Genomic DNA, 15,585 nt, shown 5'->3' on the forward strand with positions numbered 1-15,585 from the left:
TGATTTTTTCTCTACGGTCAGGAAGGGACAAAGGCTCTCGCCGAACGCACTGAATAGGGAATTACTGCTTTTTACAATATACGTATTACTCTGCGTGGCTTTCGTATCCATACCTACAACGAATGATGAAGGAACGATCATATGACGAAACAAAAGAGCCAGACTTGATGCATGTATTTTCTGTATAGCTCTGTACATGTATTATGTAACACCGACCGACCGACCCGCTTGGGAATCAAATTCGTCGGCAACGCTCGGCATTTCTCTCTAATTGAAATGACCGAATTGCCGTTCCTGCGGGCTGTTTTCATCATTCACGAATTGCCGAGTTATTTGCACATGTATAATTGTACAGGCCGTATATTATGTAACGTATTTGTGTGTGGGAATTAATTTCGGAGCAAAATTTTTAATTTTACGCGACAATTTCCGACCGGATATGCCGTAAAACGCTCTGCATTATCTGCATCTCGTTTGAAAGACATCGATGATCCACATCCAAAACAATTAAACTAACGAAAAAATACTTTCGGATTGTTTTCTTTTCTTTGGAAATAAAAGTTTTATTCGTGTAACGATGAGGGCTGCATCTGCTTACGGGAATGGGTTATCAGGAGGAAGAACGAGGGCGAGAGAAGACAGAGGGAAAAAATTACTAGACGCAGGTACACCTCGGTAACTATAGAAGCTTTGTATCTATACATACATCTCAGCCTTCGGTGATCTCTCGGTGGTGATAGAAGGGCGGGGGAGGGGGGGGGGGGGGGATATATTCGCGGTAAAGATGCTGGAAGAGCGAAGAGAGAGAGAGAGAGAGAGTCTTGAGGGGCTTGCGGAAAAGTTACATAAGGAAAGGGGGGAATTTCAAGTGGATTCACAACCGCCTCGAATCGGCGTCGCGACGCTTCGCGAACGAGGGAGTAAACCAATCGAACCGAAGTAATCGATCAGATTTTTATTGGCTTTCATCTATTTGAGGAGAAAACCTGCCGGTCGAAGAAAAGTCCACAGTTCAGGAGCGGTTGGATTACCGACATTCTCTTTCTTTCGCAAGATTGATTTAAGTAACGTTAACGTCGCGAAACCATCAGTAAGATATTGATTATTTTGTAATCTTAGAATAACTTTCAAATAGTTGGCATTTCACCATAATTTACCCAATTTCAGACATTTGTAATAACGCGAAGGTAAGACTTCTTTCTGAACATGCATCGTTACAGTAACGTTACTAATTTCAATCACATTTTCTTTCCGTCCACTCGTGTCGACCCCCAAATTTTTCTGTAAAAAAGATTCAGAAGAGGTGAAACTAGTCGGAAAAAGAATGAGAATTAAACATGTGTAAAATATTTATCACATAGTTGTTACTTGTACTTGTGCACCGAGCGGGATAATTTGTGAAACATGATTGTGTTCCGTTATGGATTGGTCCGATATGATTTTTAACGTCGCGCATGTGCAGCCTTCGCTTTAATCACGATCCAACCTTATAGGGTTGCATTTATCAAAAGCTGAATTTAAACTCTTCCGACAGCCGATCCTTCAACGTCTTTTCGCGGAATCTCGCAACATGCTCGCCTACCGGCTGTCTAATCGGTGACTGATAACAATCAGCCGTCCGAATACTTGGCTCGTTATACCTTGGATCTCTTTCCGAGATCTGCGCGCTTTCGTGCAACCTTATATTATGCTCTTTACGATCCAAAGTCCGCACATCGATCTGCGATCTTGAAAGATATTGGAACTGTTTCTTATGCAGGGTGGCCACACATCTGGAAAAACTGAAAAACCTGGGATTGTCAGGGGATTTTTAATTTGGAAGCGGAAAAAGCTGAAAATATCAGTTTTCTGTCGTGGGAATTAGAAATGACTTTTCGAGGTGACAAGCTTACTTTTTATCGCCGAGAAAAGCAATTGGCTTAAACCGACATTTTTTTTTTTTTGTAAATTATATTTTTCTCCGATTCGAATTGAACTTTAACCGAATATAGAGTTAATAAGCTGAGCGATTTAGGTAGTAGTAACTTACTAGAACTGGCAAAATGTCAGGGAAAACTGGATTTCAGGTCCTGAAAAAGCTCGAAATGACATGGAATTTTTTTTACAAAAATTTGTGACCACCCTGTTTATATTCGTTGACGGTAAAAAGGTCTGTTTCAATTCAATCGAGTACGGTAATTCAATTATGACAATTATGAAAGCCTGCCGGCAGTAAACGTCGTTCCGGGTTAAATCAGGTCGCGCAGTAACGTAATTTCAGGCGTACAATTTTGCCAGTCCATGAATATCGCACTTCGCTTTAAAGCGAAGAGAATGACGAGATTTTTATTTCACTGGAATCGGTCGTGCGCAATTATCTCACGCTATACTCTCGCTGATTCGCTTTCGTTGCCTCTCTTTGAATACAGGAAAGTGACAATGTTGAAAAGTTATCCGTCGTTTTCGTCGAGAGCGTAGAAAGAAAACGGCAACCTATCCACGAGGTATTCCAGAATTCCATAACGGATCGCGAAAAGTCCCCGCGGTAACAGAAACTGTGCCACGAAATTTATCACTCGTTGGTAAGTCGTTTCTCTAACTCACAGGTATTTCAATTATAAATCACTCGGATGACAAGTTTTAATTTGCCACTAAATTGCGATTCAATGCGTGTTGCTAAGAATTTATGCAAAAGTACAATATCACGTGCAGATGTAGATTTGTTTGCACGATAGCCACGGGTTCGCTGGTATTATTATATCTACGACCACCTCCAGCCCGCGCGATGTCTCGGGAAAAAGTGAAATTACTTCCAACTATATTAATTACAATTCAACGGAGAGGGTAAAACGGCCCGCGGTGATATAGTTGATAATTACAACCAGAGGCGAGTGAATATGAAAGTGAAAAATGAAATCATGTCGTTGTATGTAACAAAAAATCCAACTCTCGCTACTATCACCTTCTTCACAATTCATTAATTTTCTCCGTCCTTGAGATCATCGATTACATATCAACTGATTAAATAAATTGCACCGCGTTTCTTCTGCCGTCATTTATTCTTGTATTTCATTCGCGTACCTAATCAACGTCGTTCGCAGACTGTACAAAGTATCCTTTCACTCTGAAACAGCACGTTATTGTTGTTGGTAAACCGTTGAGAAAATATACTCATAATGTCACGACGAGGAACAAACGATGAGACGTGAACCTCGTTCTCCAATTGTATCCATCCATATTGAAACTGCGGCAGTTATATCGTTGAGGTTTCGCGAACAGAGGTGAAGAGGGAAAGGGAATGGGCAAGTTTAGCGGCCTCTGGGGAATAGTCGGTGTAGTTATAACCCAAGACTACCTGCCTGTATACATATATATACATATATATAAATCTATCTGTAACACCGGGCAATAATAAGGCGAACCAGCAACAGCATGCCGGATTATAACCAGAACGTGATGGATGAAGACGATGGACTCGTCGAGCCGATGTTAAGACAAGGAGAAACCAACACCTACCACCAAAGAGAGAGAAATTGCGAGACGATCGTGAAGTTGAAAAGAAACATAGATGCGAGAAACGAAACGATGTGTGGTAGAGTTTATGCGGTATTTTGGTGGGAAATTGAGCCGTGTTAAGCTGGATGGATGAACTTCGCTTCACCCTCAAAACTTGTACCCGCGCATACCCTGAAATGCCACGAGATCCTTCCGCAGCAACGAACGGAAGGAACTTAAACTTGCCTACCGGTGCAAATAGTATTTTCTCCGACCAACTTAACCCGGATGAACTTTTCCGTTGGTTCTTGTACAAGGTATACACTCGCGTGATGTGTAGTCGGTCTCTGTGTGTACGTACCTACCTACCTACGTACTTTCTCTGGTCGATAAAATCGATGATACGTGTACTCGCTGGAGGACAGATAACGTCGTGTTTCTTTATAAACGTCACAGGCGACTGTTCGGGAGAGGAAGCACGGATCTCGAGAGTTGGAAAAGATCATGGGACGATGTAGGTACGAAAGACTTTTTGCCGATGAAATCTTCGCGGTCAATAATTCCGGATGCAGTGGATCATGGGAATGGTGCAATGTTAACGTGGCTTATGACCTATAGTGGATATGTTGGGAAGCTCGTAAATGTTGGAGGAAGAAGAAACGGTCTTTGAACTACCAGCGATGGATGCGCTTCCAGCGCTGGCTGGTTTATACCCACGGTCCATCCTTGTTGGAGGATTTATCAAAGAGGAAAGTACGAAGTAGAAAAATCGACTGTAAGAGACTTTGTTCGGCGTTTTTAAACCATTCATGCTCCTCTCCGTCGATTTCTCCACGACGGCTCCTCTCTCTAAGAACTTCTCGAATGGAAACTAGCTCATGGTTATTTCAAACACAGCTGAGCAATGAAGCTCCCTTTATATTTTCCATCGTACGACGTGATGATTTGTTTGAAAACTGAAACATGACAGTTTCTGATTTCGATCAAGGCTTCTCGATTTCTCATTTCCCCGTTCCTACGAATTCCAATCGAATCCGAGTCTTCGTACGATCTCGATGACGGTGAACTATCGCGACGAAAATGACGAAAGGCAAGGTTAGACGGTGGTTCGTCTTCCAACTTGGCAGAGTTTCGAAAAAACCTTCGCGTAGGTCGAGTCGTGATCAGATAATTTCGACACGCGTCAAGCCAAGTCCTTTGCGATAAGAGAAGCTGGGCGGGGCGACCCTTGTTATTCCTTGAGGTTTGCCTCATCTTAGCGTTCCTTCGTCGAAGCAAACGTTGATGAGGATGGGGGACGAGGGGGGAAAAGGAAATGTCTAAGGCGCTGCCTTCGAGATACGAGAAGAAGAAGGTCGACCGCCCCGAGATGAATACGAACCCTCTGATGATGTTTTCCCGTTAATTAATCAGCTTGCCCCAACAACTTATGCCGCAGTATATAATCTATAATATCATCTGTATCCGATGTACCGACACACCTACGCGTACAAACATTTATACATGTACATGCGTGTTACGTATACTCGGTTCGCTGTCTTATAACGTTGAGCTTGCGTGCCAAAAGTGAAGTAAAAAATTCAGCAGGGCATAATGGGAGTTCTCTGATCGTTCTTTCATTGCTCGAAATCTTCGTCTTAACGATACTTTGAAACTTTGAAACTTCTTCGTTGCCTTGCTTTCTCTTTATACGTTGTACGTGTATAAGTATATGTATGAGGCGTTCCACGTCAAATTTTCAACCCATGTATCTCATCTCCCTTCGATTTTGATAATTTTTTAATACGACGTTGCAACCGACCCGAAAGGATCTCGACATTTTTTTTCAGATTTTTTCACCCACTATTTTTGTCACGTCGGAATCGAAGGCTTTTGCTTTTTTTTTTCCTCGCCCCCGCCCAATCTAAATAGATCACGGAATCATGAAAATAATGTGATTCTGCAATCTACTTTTCTAATCTAAAAATTTCAAGACCCTACATCGATACACGACGATTTATAGTTTCAGTATATATAATATTAGTGATATGGAATGAATCGTATATATTTTATTTACCTACGTATTACACGTATAATTTTGGTAGATTTCGAGAGTGCTTTGTGCTCGCGATTGCAGGGTAAACGAATTTAGAAAACTTTGTAGAGTGAGAAAACAAAAAATGTTTTGTCCAGTTATACCGTATAGCCGAATCTTGTTGGCTTCTAACGCTTTTTTTCATCCTGCGGACTGAATCATTTCAACGCTGTACGGTGACAAGTGAAGAACGCAGCAGGTATCCGGTTTTTTCTCCCATACACTCGTCGCGACAGTCGCTTCACCTTGTGTAATACTTCCGCAAGGAAATGTCATTCGAAAGTTATTCGACCGCGTTTTTGGCCGGCCGTTTGATCACGCCCGCAACGGTGTACGTATACATATACGTATTATAACCTCTGCCTCCGCGACGGCACGAGAATGGCGGTCAAGGTTCGCATATGTATAATCGGATTATCGATATGCACCTGTAACCAACCTGGCAGATATCTGTGTATATATATACATATGTATATGTATATTTATATGTATATATATATGTATGTATGTATGTATGTATGTATAGCATATAAACGCGTCGCGTGCCTGATTGAGGCGGTCGAATTGTCACGTGGGGCAAAACGAAGCAGCTGGAGAACGGATATTAACACGTCACCAACGAGGCGTAATTCCCGTTTGAGTCGGGTCCGAATTTCATCTTCTTATTTTTCTACCTTTATCTTTTTTTCCATTATTCGGAGGAAGAATGGGACGAGGCGGTAGGATAAAAGAAGGTCGCGTTATAGAAGGTCTCAGTTCATATTGCACGTTTTCCGTTTTCTACTATGTTACGAGGACATACCCATATATGACGGGGAGGGAAGAAAGAAGGAAAGAAAGAAAGAGGGATAAGGATGTGTCCTCTTGTGCGTTATCATGTTGTTGCGGTGGCCGAACGAGAGCCTTTTCGCCCGCGCGTGACGAGAATTTTGATTATTTCCCTACTTATCGGGCTTACCGATGTATTTATACGTTGGTACTGTGGAAACTCACTGGCTTGCGTTTCGACTCGCGATTCGTCAGCGAAAACGCACAGGAAGAAAGGAAAGGAACGCGGAAAAGATTGTAAATTGAATGCTGTAGCGGGTAGAATAGAACGTGCGTGATCGGAGAAGAAATGGAAAACGTTTATAAATGATTAGACTTACGAAAATATGCGAGAGTTAATTATTGCGATCGTTACTAATGGCAAGTTCCATCTCAAGCTACGAAAATTTTGACCTGGATGCACAGGAAAAAGATCAAGATGCTGAAATTATGTGGAAGCGAGCTTATTGATGGTTACTTGATTTTCCGTTTTTAAATCGCTTGAACATATTTCGTATGTAATCTAGTAAATTCGTTCAATTTCACTCTGCGATTATTCATTTATTATTCTGAAGACAATTCGAAAATTTTTTTCTTCGTCATTTTGGTATCGTCAAATATTTCACTTTTGAGTGAGAAATCGACATCGTAAACTTCGGTTTCTAATTACAGTGTTTCATTGCCTGCATCATCTTGAGTAAAATCATTGCAGCTTATGGATGTATCGAAGTGATTTTATGTATTGTGTAAACGTCTGGGAACAAGCGAGCCAGTAGGAAGGAAAGAAAGAAAGAAAGAGAGAGAGCGAACGAGCCTCTGAAATAAGGTTCAACGACTCATTTTAACCTGCGTAATTAAATCTAAACACCCGAGTAAATATATTGTTAGCGCTGTAAACCGTCTGCACTCAGGCGTCTCCATGCGCTAGGTGTTAAAAAAACAACAAACAAAAAAAATATGGCGTGTGTTGCGGAAATAAAGAGACCGAATAGTTTAACGAGACTCGTTTAAATATTTTCTAATTCTCTTTCGTTACATTAATTACGATACCGGCGTATAATTATGACGCAAAATAATTATCGTTACGTGTGTTTGTTAATCTCTCCGTTGGTTCGTATATTATTATGTATATCGCCCATTTCGTATGTATAATATAGGTGATAATATGACGCCTGCAGCTCGTTTCTCTAAGGCTATCTTAAAAATTGGTGAAAGAGAGCGAGAGAGAGAGAGAGAGAGAAAGATAGAGATAGAGATTCAGATACGCAACTAAATGAAAAAAATTAACAAAAATCGGTCAAGGCTTATATGCATAAACCGAATTGATAGATTCTAATGTATATACAATATACAATATACATACGTATCTTTGTTACTTACATACTTGTGGTCAATTTTGCATATAGCAGAGACGGATGCAAGGTATAATAATATTGGAAGGTCGATGGCGATGAAAATGGTATGCGATCGTTTCCATAACTTTTATTATAAGGTCGGGTTCTGATCAATTGCGGTAAAAATGTAAGTGGGGGAGAAAAAAGGAGACAAGGAAGAAAAAGAAAGAGGGAGATAGATAGGGAGCGAGAGAGAGAGAGAGAGAGTATGCGAAACGTTTGTACTCATAGTGGAATCTCGATAGAAAGTGACCATTCGCCATCGACCCATTCATTTCTACGTGTTTTATTCATGGGGGTTCCTCGGCCGTCCTCCCCCTCCTCCTCCTCCCGCCACTCTTGCTACTCCTTCATCGCATAACGTAAGAGGAAGTGGGCAATTTCTCTTTGATCGATAACGCGCCTAACGTATAAAATCTACTGCATAGGTTCCATACTTACATCGAGGCTTTTGAGGTGGATGGAATTTTTTGTTTTTTTTTACGAGGAGACATGTAATCGGCCGATTATTTATGCTTGTAGTACATCGTGTTATATTATAATATCGAGTTGTGAAAAAATCATTTCGAACAGAATCGATCAAGGATCTAAGGAGGAGGATCGAAACGGTGGCAAAATGTTTCAAACGTTTTATAGCGAAGAGATTAGAAGCATTATTCAAAGCACACGCGCCGGATATAAATGGGGCAACCGTAGTGATTTTTTATTTTTTCATGCTCGGCGTTCGGAGAGGTCGAATTATACTGGAAAAATCACGTTTCAGCTGAATATGTATACGTACATTTATTTCAAACCTTTTAATGCCAATTAGTGCAAAGCAGAGGTTATCTCGGAGCTTTTCAAATTCTCGGAATCACGCCCCTGGTTATATCATTATATCGGACTGCTTGTTTATCTGCTGAGGTAAATCCCTGATTAGAACGGCAAAAATGGTAGCTGTTGCTGTCTGCGTGGACCGCAACCGGATTATTACAAAGCGCCGACTGATTATCATTCCGCGTGGTAAAAATTGTCTTTTTTATCTCTTTTTCTTTTCTACTCTCTTCTCTTCAACTTTATCGCTTAATGTTGTAATTGTACGAGGTTTCATAAATCCCTTGTACCACCTACGACGTGTTCGTAGGATTTTTGGCTGTATTTTGCGGATATTGCGAAAGGGAGATTTTTACTCTATCGCATACGTGTCGTGAAAGAAATATTACCAATGAAAATTTCTATACTCCGTTTTAACAAACCCTCGCATCCCTCTTCATATTTCGCAGTCTCGGAGCTATTATGAATTCTTTCGCAATTATACCGCGAGTATCTTTGTAATGAATTTGCGTAATTAATCATACTTTTGTACAGTAAATAGCGAAGGTGTTGTTACGAGTTTTCTCCGCACGTTCCCACGTATAAAACACCGTAAGTCTTAAATTGTATGTATCTTTGCCGTGCTTTTTTTCAGCTTCTAACCTTCTTCTTACCTTAACAGCTTTTTATTTCTTTCCATTTCTCGCGGTAATAAAGGTCCTTGGAACAATGTTGGTCCTAAACAATAAATATTCGGGAAAGTTTTCATCTCATTACTTGTGCAAGTCTTCTCCCTCAGCAGCAGGGCAATTTTGATAACAGTTCCCGCTTTCTCACCGATAAAATCAAGCCACGTGTTATTCAGGGTCCGCTGGTTGGCTTATCCGCGAAACTTTAGAGTTTAGTCTAGTTTAGCTTAGTTTAGCTTAGTTTAGTTTCGTTTGTTTGAACCGTTAATTCTACCTCGTAAAATTTCGAAAAGAAAATCTTGCGCTAACGACGTAACAACTTCACTCGGCCAATTACAAAGAAGAAGAAGAAGGGTAGAAAGGGCTGAAACTGTTTCTGCCTTCAGAGTACCGTAATTAAGGATGTATCAAAGGTACAGTCCGGCCAAAAGGCTTTAGAGACAGAAATATGATTTGAGGAAAGTTTGAAAGTGCAACTGAAGTTAGCCGAGTTAAATTTAGTTGAAACAATAGTCCCTTGACACCGAAAAAAAGAAGACAATGTGAATTGTAACTACAATAGCACAAATATGGAGTATTTTATAGATCGTATCATCAAATTATTTCTACAATGAAAAAATTGCGTCGTCTGACCGACTGTAATGAAAAATGGCTTATTTTGTTCGTAAATGAATTCTTTACAAATCTATAAAATCAGATTCTGGATGATGATGGAATATTTTTTATTGAGGAATTGGTTCACCTCTTATAATGATTTCATTAATTGTGTTATTTTCGGATCAACTGAGAACTCGGAACAGAAAATATGAATTCATTGACTTCTAACGAATTCATTTACGATCAAAATCAGCCTTAGTTCGATAAAATCGTTCGAACGACGCGATTTTTTCACTGTAGAAATGATTTGATCCTGGGATCTCTTCATAGTCATAAATAATTTTCTATCTCAAGGAAATATTGTCCCAACTAAATTGAAGTCAGTGAACTTTAGTTGTACATTCGATTCTTCGTTGTATGACATTTCTGACCTTACAGCTCTTTGACTGGACTGTACATTTGCAACATCTTCAAGAGCTTGTGCAAGATATATTTTAGGAAGTGGCCAGTATCTTCCAAAATACAAATCCAAAATACGTTTTTTTTCGCATTCATTCTCTCGTTTTTTTTCTCATTGTTTCCTTGTACCGACTGATTGAAATCCCTCCGTTTAATTTTGTCGATTTTCACATTAACTTGATACGGTAAAGACTGAAATCGAACAGTCGTGTCGAGGGTGTAATAAATTACAAAGTATCCCGCACGTTTGCAAGTTTAAGCAAAGCTTATTCGCAGATCCTTGAAAAGGCACGATGCGATCAGATTGTACGATGTCGTTGCAACTGTAACGCGTCTGGTGTAAGTTACAACCCCCCACAAGGCACGCGACTGAACCTTATCGTTGGGAGCACGGTATTATATGGATACATATAATGCAAAATGCATGCATGCATGCATAAAAAAACAAGTATAACATTATAAAAGACGACATCGCCGTAACGCCACGTAATGGTATAATACGTAGTAAGATCAAGTATACGTATCCCCTCCCCCCCCCCTCTCTCTCTCTTCCTCCCTCTCTCACTTTCTCTCTTTCTGTCTTTCTCTTCGGGCAAAAAGTGCCTAATTTATTTATTTATTCTCCCGTTTATTCCCACCGCAGGCAGCTTAAGTCTGCACTTAGGTTTACCAAACTAGGTACATACATACATACATACATACATACATAAACACATACACATTATGCAGGGGTGTGCACGCTTTCAAATATGGGGCTGTGTGTTACATCCTGTGTATAATATACTTCGTGGAACTTATTTTACGACTTTCCTGAATGACTTTAATAACCCTCCACTGTTACGACCTACTGTCATCATCATTATACTTTGCACCAGGTATAACCTATCCTCGTTATTTATTTATCTCGGCGAAATCAAACCCTCCATCATCGCATTGTGTGCCGGGTGGTGTTCGCGTATAATCGTCGAATTTTTATCGCGCAACCGTTCGTCAATTTATTATTATTATTCATTATAGCATCCGATTTTTATATCACCGACATGTGCAGTGTGTAACGTGCAAAGAAACGACTGGTTTACTTTTTATCTCTCGGTTTTTTCTAGATCTCGTTTCTTCCTCTCATTTGGCACTCGATTCGTGGTTCGGCGAAACTACGCCGACAATTAGTGATGCACCGGTTTGTTTCCGTCATCCTTCTTTGTCGGAAATTAGGTCAGGATGATATACGTGTTTTCGAACCAAGCAATTCGAAGTAAAAAAATTTTTATCTTTGTAATCGTTGTCAGAGAGACATTTGTTCGTTATCGTTCTTTTTACCGAAATTTGTCAGTCTCCGAGAAGAGAGAAAATACAAGGACGAGTGAACCCTGATGCAGAAATTGTGGTGTGGGAGAGGAATGAAGGATGCAGGGGAGCAAGCAGACCGCATTTAGCGATGATCGATGGTCGCCGAGCTCCTGGCTTGTCGCAAGCTGCAAGTCGCTTGTGCAACAGAGGCGCGGTTCTTCTTGACGACAATATCCTGACGATGAGAGGAAAGGAGAGGAGAGGAGAGGAGAGGAGCGGTGATGGGATCCCTCTCTCTTTCGCTCGACCGGGCCTCGGGTCGCGGTTTCTTGGCACTTGACGAGTTCCGCGTAAAAACTTGAAATTCCACTCGGCGACGATGGACGGATGATGGGGGGGAGGGATGGGAAACCGTCTCGACCCCGTTACAACCACCCCTGATGTCGCTGCTGCTGCTGCTTTTTTTTCTGGCGTTGACAGAAGCGTCCGAGAACCAGACGCGACGCTCTCGCGTCTTGACACCCGCGGTTTTATCGGAGAAACGAATTAGGGCTTTGTTTTTTCTTTTTTTTTTTTTTGACAAAAATAGAAAAATAGGAGGAAGAAACTAAAAAGAAAAATAACATCCAGGCGCTGCACGAAAGATCGCGAGGGTTAAACTACCAGATTGAAGTTGGTAACGTTATCGTGAGGAAACATCGTGGAAAAATCACTGTATTCTTACTTTTGTATTGACTTTAAAGGAAGTAAGATTTAAAAATACGAGTATGTTTTGTTTAATCAAAGCCTACTGAATTTCAAACAATTCCGATATTGCGAAATTACCGTTTTTCCTAAGCATGAACCGTTGCAATAACGTCACTAACTTCAACGTGATGTTAAACTGCGGAGAAACATTTGTTCTGAATATCTATCTGCACTTGTCTTGGCTGAAATTTTGGAGAATCTTAACACGGGATCTTGTTTCATTTTTTCAAGATCAGTTGCACTATTTCTGCAAAATTTTTTTTTCATCCTGTTTTCGCTCCGATTTCTTTTTTTTCTTTTTGCTTATTGCGTATGTACCGAATACTCTATTAAAAATGAATCAAACAACAAACTTATTTATTCGCGTGTAGTCAAATGTACAAGAAGTGATATTGCGGTTACAACTCGATGCTATGTCTATACCTCTAATAATTGTACCGCGATGATAATGGAGCATGCAATGGGGCTTGGACCTTTTTTACAATCAGTCACGCACGAGTTCTCGTACCGTCCAATTTTCAAACACTGTATAAAAGTTCGCTGGAACGAGAGGGAAGCGAATAAGCGCGGTGACGCGACGAAGTTTTGTCTGTTGCCCTTCGGTTCGGTCCATGAATCTCATTTGGAATCGTTGCTTCAGAATTCTGCATTGAAAAATATTTCTTCCCTCGATCACGGTCTTGCGGTTTCTGATAAAAAAATTTCAGATATCTCGTCTAGTATATGCGTAAATCTAGGCGACGAACATCCGTAGCAGTGATCGGATACATAATTTATAAAAACATGTAGTAGAACAGTAGCAGTTGTCGATAGCATTCCGATTCAAAATTTATTCATCCATGCTGTCCATTGAAATAAGACATAGTTTTACATTATTTGCCAGTGTTGTTGTATATCGTTACATTGACGCAGGAATCAGGTACACGTTATCCGTGTCTATAATTGTTTTGCACATGTACAACGTGTATTTGCAAGGTCATAGTTCATGCTTATATTAATTTATCACACGCCTTTTGCGCGGTCTTTGGAATGCTTAAACGTGTCGATTAAGCCTCGCCTTGAATGTCTAGCCCATGGTTAAATTTATCGTCAGTTTCTTACACGATTTCGTTCTTTCGATGGTCTTATATAGCTCGCTGAAGTCACCGCGTACATATTTCTGCGATTCGACATGATAGGTTGTTGTATTTTCGAAAACAAAACAAAAAAACAAATAAAGAAAAAAAGACAATCGTGATTTTTATAATCTTACGTAACGGGTCAATGCTACCAGCACCCGGAATGAATAATTTAAAAATCAAATTGCACTCAGGCCATCATTCGTTCAACCGCAAAGCCGTAGTTGATACGCAGACTCGGCAATATCATAAGCATCGTATATGCATGACGTACAGAATATAAAAACTTTTACTTTGTCCTCCTTTGTTCTTCAAACCCAGTCAGTTCTACGAAAATTACGATTTAATTGCGTATTCCTATAACTCGTACAACTCATTCGAAACTAATAAATTACTGTAGGATCGATATTTTCATTACTTTTCTTTTTTTTTTGTTCTCTCCAAACTTTTCCGAAGACAGATAAAAATAAACAAATAAAAAATAAACCTTGCGATTTATGGCGCTCCTGCCTATGTGTGTGTGTTTGTCGAGCAAACGGTGTATATGCCTCATAATGCATAACGTGCGAGTGAGTGCCTCTCAATTTGAAAGGGATAATTGCGCCAATGAACATCGATAAATGTCCGAACATATGCATATATATCTCATGTAGAAATGACCCTGTAGAATTTTGATTGTTCAGTCTGCGCCGTTGCGGTGAATTCAGGGTGTTTCGTTCGATCGATTCTGACGATTTTTTACCTCCTGCCACTTTTATTCTCGTTTCCATATCGTTTTTATTTGTTTTTTTATTAGGATTATAAATTTCAAAAACCCTTAGTTTTATTAACCCCGTCATGAAATTTGACATGAATTCGTCTGATTTCGATCATGAAAATAAGATCGATCAGTGGGAAGTAAAAAACTATCGATGACTTACACATTTCTTTCGTTTTCCGTTTCAACTGTCACATGCCTGTCGTCGAATTCGATGGTTTATAATGCTACTGATAAGGGTGGTTTCTATCTTATTTTTTTCTTCATCTAGCAACAATAGGTTAAAAAGAAAATGAAAAATTGGAAAAACAACGGAAGAAAAAACAACTTTTGGTAATGAAAAGTGGCGCTCACCGCTGCTGCGGTTTTCACCTTCTATATGTAGCAATACATTCCCACGTCTGTTACTCTCTCACCCCTCGTTCATTAGCAGGCAGGTATATTTAATACCGATTACCCTAATAGCTGCACCCGCTGCTGCAGCACCAGTTGCGGAACCAATAATGTATAGTGTAACGATATAGTTGTTCGAAATGGATGAACCAATCGTTGAAATTGTTAACGCTTCGCGTCGCGCAGTTTCCACCTACGCTGTGTTATACCGTATTAAATTTCTGTAACGCGATATCGTAAAATACCATATCATTTTCTATCACGTATGTAAACCAATCAATTATCGTTATTTTCCCATTCCCCCCGGATTCTTTTCCAATAATTTAATTCATACGTCCGATTCAATATTTCATGGTTCAAGCTCCAACAGATTTAATCGAATATTTTCACAACTCTGACTATGTCTGGCAAAGAGTCTTCTCATTATTTGGATAATGCGAATGTATTTGTGAACATTTTTTCATACTTAATTGTACATCCGTGAAATTGTTTTTTCTTTTCTTCCTTTTCCATCGAGTCCATAAATTATTGATCGAATCCATCGTGCATATTCTTATTTCTCACGATTAAAAGTTTGTTCTTTTTTCTTCTGATTTCAGGTAAGAATCATCCGAATTCAGTCATCGTGTGTTTCATAGATACGACAAAAGGGAACGACGCGCAATGTCGAAAGTTTGTCTGATTTCTCAAACCGGCTAGCGGTGAGCCATATTTATTCCTATAATATGATTGCTATTCTTAATCGACATAATTTCTCTTTGGAAAATTGAAGAAGAAATTTACCACTCACGGTATAACAAGTATTAAAAGTTCAAATAAAATCTCGATAAAAAATTTTGAAACAATATCCGCACAGCTATGACTTCCGGTTTTTGCATGGGATCAGTCGCGTAATGAAATGTAGGTGAATAATGCGAATGGTTTCTTCGCAAGCACCATACACTCTATATGTATACATATTACACACGTAATACACGCTGAAGCAAAACCAAAAAGG

The 15,585-nt window shown here is 39.9% G+C and overlaps 1 protein-coding gene across 2 annotated transcripts in view; it reads left to right on the forward strand.

Annotated features, from left to right (window-relative positions):
* LOC124308085 (leishmanolysin-like peptidase) overlaps positions 1 to 15,585 on the forward strand; it is a 213,388-nt gene that overhangs the window by 8,091 nt on the left and 189,712 nt on the right. The gene's annotated exons all lie outside the window — the stretch shown is intronic.

This window comes from Neodiprion virginianus, chromosome 6 (genome assembly GCF_021901495.1).
Source record: "Neodiprion virginianus isolate iyNeoVirg1 chromosome 6, iyNeoVirg1.1, whole genome shotgun sequence".
Taxonomy (NCBI): Eukaryota; Metazoa; Arthropoda; class Insecta; order Hymenoptera; family Diprionidae; genus Neodiprion; species Neodiprion virginianus.